The sequence below is a fragment of the Heterocephalus glaber genome, unplaced genomic scaffold (assembly GCF_053883595.1).
Source record: "Heterocephalus glaber isolate CG9 unplaced genomic scaffold, H.glaber_assembly_v1.0 deba00001457, whole genome shotgun sequence".
Lineage (NCBI taxonomy): Eukaryota > Metazoa > Chordata > Mammalia > Rodentia > Bathyergidae > Heterocephalus > Heterocephalus glaber.
Window position 1 is genome coordinate 33,897,712 of NW_028258305.1, and position 10,438 is coordinate 33,908,149.

Consider the following 10,438-nt stretch of genomic DNA (forward strand, 5'->3'; position numbering starts at 1 on the left):
GTAAAGGTAGCTGCACAACCAGAGGCCTTGCCTGCAGATGGATTACCACTGCTACCAAATATAAAAAATCTAACCACATCAACACAAATTGTTAAGACAAGAATCCCTCTCCACTCCGCTTCTGTGCTTCACATCCTTAAGTAGTTTCCTCATTCACCCAAAATAAAGCTCAAGTCCTTCTAATGAGTCACAGGGCCACAATAGCACTCCCATTCCCTCCCTGAGTTCTTTCTCAATTACTCTCCCCTGCCTTTCTGCTCCAGCTCCCTAGGCTTTCTAGTCTGGTCCCTACCTGACTAGTTTGTCTGTTAAGGTCTGCCCTTGTCTTTTCGCTTTGCAGAAACTGCAAAGTTCTTAGTCCATATAGACACATGGCTTGGTCCCTGACCCTATGATTCTCCCTAAATATACCCTAATTACCTTGGCTTTCCTTGACCATCTCACTAAAACATAACCCTGTTACCCCAGTTTTACCTTTCTGCTTGACTTATCTCCATGGTAACAACTTCTAATATCCTTTACATTTTATCTTTTATTTGTTTTCTGATCACTTTCCCTTACCAGAATGAAAACTCTCATGGCATGAATGATTAGAGAACAACCTGTAACAAACTAAATGCTGGACACATATTTGTTGAATAACTGAACAATGGAGGAATGAAGAAAAGGAAGAATAAAACTATTAATTTATCTATAAACCTCAGCTTTTAATGTAAGAAAGAATGGGTGCTAGCTTTATAAAAGTTTCAAGGATTTTTGAATCAGACATGGACTGTTTCTTTAAAATGTGTATAACCCAATAAAGAAATTGATCATTTCTATAACTAATATTAATGAAGTATAGAAAATGCTGAGCCCTTAAAGGTTGATGAGGTTTGAATTCCAGCAGCAAGATAGAAAAAAACTATACTTCATTTCCAAAAAGAAATCAGAAAAGCTTTGTGGAGGAGATGGCATTTGAATTGGTTTTAGAAAAAGGGAGCATTTTAAAGAGTCCATAATAAATGGATGGAGAGAATATTCAAGAAGAAGACAATGTAAGCAAAGGCTCAAATATGAATAGTCTTTGAACACAAATAACATTAAGCCCTTCTGTTTGGCTGCATAAAAGACATACTGTAAACACCTATAAGGTTGGAAAGGCAGAATCAAATTGTGAAAGACCCATCAAAGATCCATCATTTTAACAATGTTTATTGATTCCCTGAATATAATTGTTCTGAGCCATACCTGGACCTTGGGCTCTGTTCCCATGCTTTGCCTAATTTAATAGCTTTTCAAGTTTTACCTTTTTTCTTGGGAAGACATTGGCAGTTAGTAAGCAGTAGGTTTCCTGCAATCTTTTGGGGCAGCTACTGATGTCCTCTCCTCCCACTTTCCTACATTTCTTAGAGCACTGCCAACCTGATGGACTGAGAGGCAAAGTATGATGTTTCTCACCTACAGGCCCAGAGCCTTACCTGCCATTGGGCCAAGGTAAGGCAGACACCTGAAAGCAGCTGCACCAGGGGTCTGGCTTCAGGAGAACCTGCTAACCTGACATCATATCCAAACCAAGACATCCACAACTAGCTGGTCCTGCTTTGGATCATTCTTTTGGTGCTGTGTCATTTTGTTTTTAGCTTGTTTGTTTTTACCTTTCTTAACGTCTGTTTTACTTTTTTCTCTAAAGACTAAATTGCTTATTTGTGTTAATTAATTCATCTTTTATTTATCTTGCATTAATAAAAGTAGTTTATTTAAAATTTCTCTTGCTGTTTCAAATAAAGTTTATATTTTCCTTTAAATTGCTACTTCTTACAGGTAAATTTGATTTGTTCTTAAATTTTTCACTTTTCTTCATTGTTCTACTCTTTTTCTTATATTTCATTTATTGCTTTTTATTTTGATATTTCTTTTGCTGAGATCAAACCCAATGCCTCATGAATGCTAAGCAAGTATTTGACAAATGAGCTACATCACCAGCCTGATTATTTAAACTCTTATTAGACATATATTTTTCTTGCTTTGAATCCTTTAAAAAAACAAGTTTCTCACTATGAAACTACTTTCTCATTTTTCCTCACCTTTTTTATATATGCAACTCTGAACTTTTCAACACACCATGTATCTCACCATATGATGCTCTGAAACACTTTGAGACTCTGATTGCAAGAAGGCTATCAGGAAATGTGGCTCCTTAACCTTGGACTTGAACTATGAACCCAAATAAACCCCTTTTCTTTATAAGTTTTCTATTCTGTGGTCTTATGTTATATTAGTAATAGAAAATGAGCTAATGCAATGAGAAAGCCTTTATCCCTTGGAAAATTACAAGTTGCATACTTAAATTAAAGATCCTTATATTCTGCTATAATTAAGGAGCACTTTAAAAAATCTCAGTAGATCTGTAAGGAAACTCACTGGGATCAATTTAGAGGAATTTCACATAGGTTTCTAGGCCTTTAAACTTTGAGATGAAATGCTTAGGAGTTTAAGGAATTTACATAGACCAACCCCTAGGCCTTCCTAGAGGAAGAAGGCATATTTTTCCAATCTGTCATGATATGATACAGTTCAATTCAAAAGGTAGCTTTTAAAACATAAATTCAGTGAAGAAAGCAGGAAGAATAAAAGAAGGAAGACAGAAAACATTTCTGAATACATATTATTGAGAAACATTTCTGGAGCCACCCTCAGTGCGGAGGAGGAGCCTTCTGAGCCACCATACTATCTCCCCTAGCACTGAGGGGCAGAGCCCACACACACACAGTGCCAAGAAGGTGAGCTGCTCAGGTGCCAGCAGAACCCCACCCCCCACTGAAATGAGAAAACACATAAACAAGTCTCAAAACCAGACTTCCAGATTGCCTAAAACAACCTCAAAGGGAAATGAAATGGAACAATCCAATACACAAACACTTGGGCTCCCTGAACTGGCAACAAAAGAGGATCTCGAGAAAATGAAATGAGAAATAATTTCTCATTTAACAGCAGAGATTGTCCCCATAGTGCAAGACATGATTAATAAATCTAGAGAGGACACAAATTAAAAAATACAGGAGCTGAGGAATATGACGGAATCCAAACATTGGAATCCATAAAACAGATGCAAACAGATTTCCAGGAGATTAAAAAACTCCATTGAAAGTTTACACAGCAGAATGAGCCAATGTGAGGACAGATTTTCAGATATAGAAGATAAGACTGCAATTAGTGATCAGGAAAAGAAAAATTGCTTTAAAATTATAAGGGAACAAGAGAAATCAATTCAGCAGCTGCTAGATGATGCAAAGAATAACATAAGACTGATTGGAGTCAATGAAGAAACAGGAAAGAGTCCAGACAACATATAAAAACTATTCACAGAAATGATGGCAGAAAACTTCCCAAGCACGAGAAAAGAACTTGACATACAGGGGATAAAGGAGGCATATAGGACACCAACTAGCTTTGATCAAAAGAAATCTACACATAGGCATATAATAATTAAGATTCCAGAAACCCAGTAGAAGAACAAAATTCTACAAGCAGTTAGAGAAAAGAAACAAATCACATGCAAAGGAAAGCCCATCAGAATCACAGCAGACTTCTCAGTGCAACCGTCAAGGCAAGAAGAGCTTGGTGTGATGTATTTCAAGCCCTAAATGAAAACATCCTCCAACCCAGATTGATGTACCATGCAAAATTATCTTTCAAACTTGATGGAGAAATAAGATACTTTTATGACAAAGAGCACCTTAGGAATTTCATGAACACCAAACCATCACTCCAAAAAATTTTAGACAATATCCTAGGAAAAAACAATGAGGATCACAACCCCATGAAGCAAAGCAGAATTAATCCCTTAGGCATGACAAGAAATTAAAGGCAAAGGGGGAGAATCCAACAGAAAGAAAAGTCATGACAATGATAAGTCAGTAAGTATCAGTTATAACTATCAGTGTTAATGATCTCAATTCACCAATCAAAAGATATAGACTGGCAGAATGGGTCAAGAAGCAAGCTCCAACAATATGCTGCATACAAGAAACACACTTAATTCAAAAAGAAACTCATAGAATGAAAGTTAAAGGGTGGAAAACAATACTTCATGCAACATGAACCCCAAAAAAGCAGGAGTAGTTATCCTCCTTGCGGACCAAGTGGATTTCAAACCCACACTGATTAACAGAGACAAAGAAGAACACTACATCCTTGTAAAGGAAACAATCAAACAGAACGAGATGACAATCATAAATATCTATGCACCAAACACTAGTGCACCCAACTATATAAAACAAATACTAACAGACATGAAAAATCAAATAAGCACTAATGCAATAGTAGTGGAGGACCTCAATACCCCACTGTCACAAATAGATAGATCAACTAGACTAAAAATAAGCAATGAAATACTAGAACTCAAACTCTTGAATAAATGAACTTAATAGATGTTTACAGAGTGTTTCACCCCACAGAATTAGAATACACATTCTTTTCAGCTGCACATGAGTCATTCTCCAAAATAGACCACACACTTGCCCATAGAACATGTTTAAGTAAGTGCAAAAGAATTGAAGTTATCCCCTGTATATGATCAGACCATGGCGCGATGAAATTGGAGATTAATAGCAAAAGAAACTGCAAGAATTTCATAAACACTTGGAAACTGAACAACACACTTCTGAATAACCGATGGGTCACAGAGGAAATTAAAGAAGAAATCAGACAGTTCCAACAATTAAATGACAATCCCAACACAACATATTGGGATCTATGGGACACAGTGAAAGCTGTCTTATGAGGGAAATTTATAGCAGTGATTACTCACAATAGGAAAACAGAGTGAGCCCAATTAAACAACCTGATGCTGAACCTCAAGCTTCTAGAAAAAGAAGAGCAGGACAAACCCAAAGCTCATACAAGGGAGGAAATTATAAAGATCAGAGCAGAAATCAATGCAATAGAGACTAAGAGTATACAAAAAAGAAATGAAGTCAAGAGTTTGTTTTTCACAAGAATAAACAAAATTGACAAACCTTTAGCCAACCTTATCAGAAAAAGGAAAGAAAAGGGCCAAATCCATGCAATTAGGAGTGAAAAGGATAAAATTACAATGGACCCAGCAGAAATCCACAGGAACATCAATATGTACTTCAAGAAGCTATACGACAATAAGAAGGAAAACACAGAAGAAATGGACAGATTCCTAGATATTTATGAATTACCCAATTTGAATGAAGAAGACCTAAAAATTCTAAACAATGCAGTATCAATCAATGAAATTGAAAACGTAATTAAAAACTTACCAACTATAACAAACCTGTGTCCTGATGGCTTCACTGCTGATTTCTACAAGACCTATAGAGAGAACCTCCTGCAACTACTTTTTAAACTCTTCAATAAAATTGAAAGGGAAACAATACTTTTGAATTCATTCCTGGTAGCAAGCATCACCTTGATCCCCAAAGCAGAGAAAAACCCAACTGAAAAAGAGAACTATAGGTCAATCTCACAAATGAACATAGATGCAAAAATCATTAATAAGATAATGGCAAATAGAATGCAGAAGATAATCAAGAAGATCATACACCCTGACCAAGTGGGATTCATCCCAGGGATGCAGGGATGGTTCAACATACACAAATCAATAAATGTAATTCACTGTATCAATAGAGGCAAGGACAAAAACCATATGATCATCTCAATAGATGCACAAAACACATTTGACAAAATCCAATATGAATTTATTATTAAAACCCTACAAAAAATTGGAATAGATGGTCTCTACCTCAATCTGATAAAAGCCATCTATGAAAAACCAACAGCCAACATCATACTGAATGGTCAAAAACTGAAATCCTTTACACTAAAATCAGGAACAAGACAAGGATGTCCACTATCACCACTCCTGTTCAGTATATCTTTGGAAACATTAGCCACAGCAATTAGACAAGAGAAAGAAATAAAAGGAATAAAGATAGAAAATGAAGAAGTCAAATTGTCATTATTTGCAGATGACAGGGTACTGTATATAGACGACTACAGGAACTCCACCAAAAGTCTTCTAGACTTAATAACCAAATTCAGTAAAGTAGCTGGATACAAGGTCAACATACAAAAATCAATAGCTTTTTTCTACACGAACAACCGACTCACTGAGAGAGAAATAGGAAAAATATTTCTTTTCACAATACCATTCAAAAAACTGAAATATCTAGGAATTAACCTAACAAAAGAAATCAAAGACCTCTTCTCTGAAAACTATAGCACTCGGCAAAGAGAGATTGCACTTGTTTTTTGGGGGGTTTTTTGGTACCGGGGGATTAAACTTGGGTCCTTGTGCTTGCACAGCAGGCTACCAACCACTGAGCCAAATCCCCAGCTCTGCAAAGAGAGATTGAAGACATTATCAGAAAATGGAAAGACATCCCTTGCTCCTGGTAGGAAGAATCACCATAGTGAAAATGGCCATACTTCCAAAACTGCTTTATAGATTCAATGCAACCCCAATTGAAATTTAAGTAGCATACTTCATGGACCCTGAGAAAACAATCCAAAAATTCATTTGGAACAAGAAGAGACCTAGAATAGCAAAAGCAATTCTAAGCAACAGAGAAGTGGCAGGGGGTATCACAATCCCCAACTTGAAACTATATTACAAAGGTCCTGTGATAAAAACAGCATGATACTGGCAAAGAAACAGACCTGAGGACCAGTGGAACAGATTAGAAGAGGCAGAAACAACTTCACCCACCTCATCTTCGAGAAAGGAACCAAACATCCTCACAGGAGGAAAGATAACCTCTTTAATAAATGGTGGTGTAAAATTGGGTTTCAACTTGCCAAAGATTCAAACTAGACCTATATCTCTCACCATATACTAAACTAAAATGGAAATGGATTAAAGCTCTAAATATTAAAATAGAAAAGCTGAACTGGCTGGAACAGAGGGTAGGTGGAACTCTTGAAGACATTCGTGTAGGAAAAGATTCTGTGAACAAAACCTCACTTGCCTGTGATCTGGCACAAACAATCAAGTGGGATCTCTTCTTATTAAAAAGCTTCTGCACAGCCAGAGAAACCACCAACAGCATGAAGAGACAATCCACAATATGGGAAAAAATCTTCACTTGCTGTTTCTCAGACAAAGGACTACTATCTAGAATATATAAAGAACTTAAAAAAAACAGACCTCCCAAATTTAAAGACCCAATTCAAAAATGGGTATCTGAAATTGACAGACATTTCTCAGACAAAGAAGTAGAAATAGCAAATGAACATATGAAAAAACGTTCAACACCACTGGTCATTCAAGAGATGCAAATGAAAACAATGCTGAGATTCTACCTCACTCCAGAAAGAATGGCTGCTATCATGAAATCAACCAATAACAAATGCTGGCGGGGCTGTGGGGAAAGAGGAACCCTGCTCCATTGCTGGTGGGAGTGTAGACTGGTGCAACCACTGTGGGAATCAGTATGGAGGTACCTCAAAGAACTAGGACTGGAAGTCCCATTTGACCCAGCTATTCCCCTGTTGGGTATCTTCCCAAAAGAATTAAAAGAATCATACCACAGAGATATATGTGTACCCATGTTCATAGCAGCACAGTTTGTAATAGCTAAAACTTGGAAACAGCCCAAATGCCCATCAACTGGAGACTGGATAAAGAAAATGTGGTTTTTTTTAATATAATGGAGTACTACTCAGCCATAAAAAATGAGAAATTAGAGACATTTATTGCTAAATGGATACACATTGAGGTTATTCTCTTAAGTGAAATAAATAGGACACACATGTAAATACTGAATAGTTTCTTGAGTGTGAGAAACTGAAAGTGTAAATAAGGACTAAAAGGTATAATAGATAATGTGAAATAGGAAGAAATGTGGAAAAGGGAAAGTAGAATTGGAAGGAGTAAGGGGAAGGAAAGAGGGGAATGGAATTAATATGAGAAAAAGAAAAAAATGGAAACAAATTCTTTGTAAATAGGGAGGGATGGAGGGGTTGAAGGGAGGGCAGGTGAATGGGGAAAATTAAGAACCAAGATGGATTATGTAAAGGTGCAAATTTCCAATGATGAATGTCATTATATTATATACCTAAAATGTACCAATAAAATTAATTAAAAGAAAACAACAAAAAGAACATTTCTAATTTCTACTTCTAAAATTTTCCCCCCTTTAACTTTCTCCATTATAGTTTCAGTAAGAAGCATATGTATTTATCAGATATTTCTCTCGTATTCAATTCATACCTTTCTTTTGTTTTTATTTTGTTACTTTTACTGGTTTTTGTTCTACCTTCCATTTTTATTCTATTTATTTCCTCCTTTTTCTGTCTCAATTTCTCCCTTATTTCTATTACCACATTTCAGAAAGCATGAGTTTCCATCTTCCTTGTGACAAAAACATTAATTGCTTCTCACTGAACAATGTTTAAAAAGAAACCATAATTCATACCATCACTCGTCCGTCCTCAATATTCTTCCCTGAGTGCATGGCAGAGGGGAAGGGGTTGGCTCCAGTGGGGACGTCAGTGTCACATGAGTGACACTGTCGTCACATGTCACATGAGTCACCAACCCCTTAGTGCTCCCTGCTTGACTTGTGGACTTCTCTAGCCCTGATGTCCACACTCCCTTGGCTTTGTTCCTCAGATCTCTGTGAAGGTTGCTGCCAAGCACATTATGGGCCAGTGCCAGGCAGAAGGCTGCTTCATGAAAAGCAGCCCAAATTTATTTTATTTCCTTTCATCATTTCACTCCTGATCAAGCCTCTGGTGGAAAATTTGGGAGGCTACCATCAGGTGTCTACAGTTCAAGGAAGACCATTGTACTCTGGAACCAGAAGCCTTGCCTCAGCTTTGGATGAGGATTTTGTCACTGAGAGGGCCTCAAAGTTAGAAGCAGTAAATTGGAATTTGGGGAATCTTGTCGTTTACATATCCTCTCCAACATATGGCAGTGTCTGTAGATGCCAGCCACAGTCATTCCTAATTAAAAATTTAGACTGTAGCTATACTGAAGTATGAAGGCTTTTTCCTGAGCTCTTTTATTCAACCTGTCCATATGTCCAGAGAGGGGGTCAGGGCAAAAAGCCCAGGGACTGGAGAGTTGTTTTTACTGATTTAGTATCCTATTTAAACTCTATAGGAACACATTTGTATAAGTTTTCAAGATCATAGAGAAGTGGGGATTTCATCTCACTAAAGTAAATATAAAAATGTAGAAAATATTTTCAATCTTGGATAATTTGCATATAATGAGAATTATTTTTCTTTCATTGCTGAAACACATGTATACACAAAGAAAATACATCATAGAGAGAGTTCGACCAGTTCATATAATAAGCCACTTTGAGACATTTCATGTGTACTTTCAAACAAGATATGGCAATGTCAAATCTTTTAAAATGTATTAAGTAGAACATCTAACCAGCAATATTTTTCCCAGTAATGTTTATGCAGTTTATACAAAAAAGATGAACACAGAATATTTGCAATAAAATACTCTTTAATCAAGCTTACTACATCTTATTGATTTCATGTATGCTTCCTCCCATTCAAACTTCAGTTTTATTTAAATTAGTGGGGCTGGGGCTCTGTGACTCTGTTACTTGGTATCTTTCTAAAGTTTTGAGGAATTATTCTCTTCAACTCTATCTTCTTTTTTGCCCTTTCCTTTCTTCTGGGATTCCAAGTAAATAAGTATATGTTAAATCTGTTCGCTATAGCTTCTGGGTCATTTACCCTCTATTGTGTGCTTCTCATGTTTTAACTCTTCGGTTTCATTTTGGATGCTTTCATCTTACTATCTTACTATCTTACTATCTCTTGATTCATGTGCTTTCTTTCCATCTGTGGCTAGTCTGTTTTTAAACCCAAGTTCTGAGTTCTAAATTTTATTTATTCTATTTTTTAATGTGTAGAATTTCTACTCACTTCTTTGCTCAAGATCAGAATATGCTATATAGTTTCCAATTTCTTGATTACGTTTCAAAGTTTATTTATACTTTCAAGAGTATAGTAAAATATTTTAAATATCCCTAATATTTCCACTGCATATGTGTAGGTTTTTTTCAGTTATCTGCGTTTTTTTAAGTTCACTTTTCTTTTTCCGTCTTTCTCTATGTCCATAGATATCCTTACATGACAGACAGGATGTTTCAAAGCCTTGGTAGAAATTATTTGAATCCAAACTGTTGTTGTTGTCTTCTGGAGAGAATTTGCATTTGCTTTCCTAGAGTTCCAGAATCATATTAATTCAATTTGTTCCGTCTACCTACATGAACTGACATTTGATTCAATCTATTCCAAGACCAATTTACATCTCCTTCAATCTTTGGAGACTTAGATTTAACTCCTAAACTTATGCTGAGGAAATTCATTCAACAACATCATCTTTGGAAGCTGTGCTCTCAACTTCAGTCTCAAAGCTCTAATAGTCTGTCTAAAACCAACTGAGCTTCTCCTA